This window comes from Ruditapes philippinarum, unplaced genomic scaffold (genome assembly GCF_026571515.1).
Source record: "Ruditapes philippinarum isolate M1 unplaced genomic scaffold, ASM2657151v2 ctg79_1_1_1_1, whole genome shotgun sequence".
Taxonomy (NCBI): Eukaryota; Metazoa; Mollusca; class Bivalvia; order Venerida; family Veneridae; genus Ruditapes; species Ruditapes philippinarum.
In genome coordinates this window covers 46,784-49,422 of record NW_026864538.1, presented here as the reverse complement: position 1 = coordinate 49,422, position 2,639 = coordinate 46,784, and positions in this window count along the sequence as shown.

Genomic DNA, 2,639 nt, shown 5'->3' with positions numbered 1-2,639 from the left:
TTGGATGTTTTTATCTTTCAATGCATTTTTATGACACACATTTTTGTATTTTATGTTGTATTGCATTTATTTATATACATACTGTGTCCAAATGTTTATTAGAGTTTCATTATTGAATGTTACATTTGAGCTGGGTCTAGCAATTTCGGACCTTGTATGGTATATAAATAGATTCTTCAGTTTTAACAGAATAACTTTTAAAAGAGCTCACTGAGGTAAAGAAGCCTATAAATATAAAAACTGAAAGTCTTAATGGATCAAGTAATGCACATAAAATGTCAAAGTTTTCTCTTACAATTTTCTTTTTTATTTGTTGATAGTATTGCTCTTACAATTTTCTTTTTTATTTGTTGATAGTATTGAAAATGGGCAATATTTTTTTTTAGTTTCTGACATTTTATTCTGTTATCATTTTTTCATCTGTCTTATTAACATTAATAAAGTGTTTAAATCTGTAGATATCATTATTGTTTTCCCTCTCCCAACCCCACATATTTCAAATTTGCTAACATAGTAATTATCCCCCGCCGATGGAATCGGGAGGGGAATATTGTTTTGGCGTTGTCCATCCTTCCGAATTTCATTTCCGGACTAGTTCTCTGCAACTACTGGCTGGAATTCAAAGAAACTTTATGGGAATCATCAATATCAAGAGGAGATGCGCATATCGTCAGCTTGTTCCAGTCAGACCCTTTAACTCAGAGTTATGGCCCTTGATTAGTTATGCAGTATGCATTTAGAGCAAAAATCGTTTCCGCCCTACTTCTCTGCAACTACTGGCTGGAAATCATCAAAACTGTATGGGAATTATTAAAACCAAGAGGAGCTGTGCATATTGTTGCCTTGTTGAAATTGTTCAGACCAGACCCTTCATTACAGAGTGATGACCCTTGATTAGTTATGTAGTATGCATATAGAGCAATATTGCTATTTCTTTGCAACTGCTGTATTGATTTCAACAAAACTTTATGGCAACCATGGATACACAAAGGCAATTTACATCTCATTGGCATGTCCAGATATTACTATTTAACACAGAGTTATGGCTCTCACAGTTATTGCCCTGAATATTTATCAAGTACAAAGAATATTACTGTTTATGCCATGATAAATAAAGCCTTATGTCTTCAGTTGTTGTGTTAGTAATAACCAGTACTCGGCGGGGGATATAAATTCAATGAATTTGCTTGTTATATGTAAAATGCTATGACTGATTCTTATAAAATAACTGCATTGGTAGAGTTTGATATCATATGAGCCGTGTCATGACAAAACCAACATAACGGGTTTGTGACCAGCATGGATCCAGACCAGCCTGCGCATCCGCGCAGTCTGATCAGGATCCATGCTGTTCGCTTACAAACCCTATAACAAGTAGAGAAACTTATAGCGAACAGCATGGATCCTGACCAGACTGCGCGAATGCGCAGGCTGGTCTGGATCCATGCTGGTCGCAAACGCATTACGTTGGTTTTGTCGTGACGCGGCTCATATACCAAAAACACACTAACATGTACCGGGATGGTACACATACTGTAAAATCTGCTAAAAGAAACTATATTGCATATTGATAAAGTCACAACATTTATCTCTATGCAACAAATGCAGATTTACAAATACAAATGTTCCATGTATATAAATTTCAAATGTGTGTATAAATATTTGTCTGTTTATTTGTTAATTTTAGCACAACAATCACTGACATACAGCTGTTATGAAGTGGGCATAACTTATTACAAAAAGAATATGTGCTTGAAATGACAGAGGTAGTCATTTGATGCATCAATGGATAGTTTACAATACGATTTATTGGTTACTTAGAAATAAATTTATATATATCAAAGCAAGTGTAACATTTATTCGTCAACAAGAAGGGCATCAAAAACAACAAATTATTGTTATGGTCTTGTTCAGTTTTCAACCCTGGCACTGCCCATCATCACTCTCGGGGACTTCCATATCATACACCAAGATATACAGTACATAGAATGGACAAGTTATAAAATTTGGGGTAATACGAAACTATTAACAATAAATTTTCATAAATAATTATTTATTCATACAAAAAAAACAAGTCCATAAATACTGATACCACTGTATTTGTATAAAAGTACAGGTAATACAAATTTCAGTTTTGAAAAAGTCAAATTTTCATGATTTCAAAGAAGAAAGATAAAATATTTTGCAGATTTTAGAAAGTACAACAGTACAGCAAACTAGCCTCGCTGTATATGACTGGGTATAGACCAGACACTGCTGTTTCTAGCACTTACTGAGTTAACAGAACACACAATATTAATGGTCATATCAATTACTAAATTAAATATTAATTAAAGGAACTCCACTGAGGTCCATCAGCCTTAGAAAAATGAAATTTGAATTTCTTACATAGATCAGCATAGGCACTTAAAACAGAAAGATATACAAATGATGATTTAAAAATATACTCGAAAATGAATTGAAAATTGTATTGTTGTGATGTTCTTAGCCCTTTTGAAAAGATTTGCGACGCTATTCAAAGTTGGGTCAATTTTTAAATTTGAAAAATTATTCTGGAAAAAAAGAGTGCGCAAATGATCTGAAATTTTGCACACAAGCTATTGGTCTAGACATACATCAAAAGAAACATCAATCTTAAA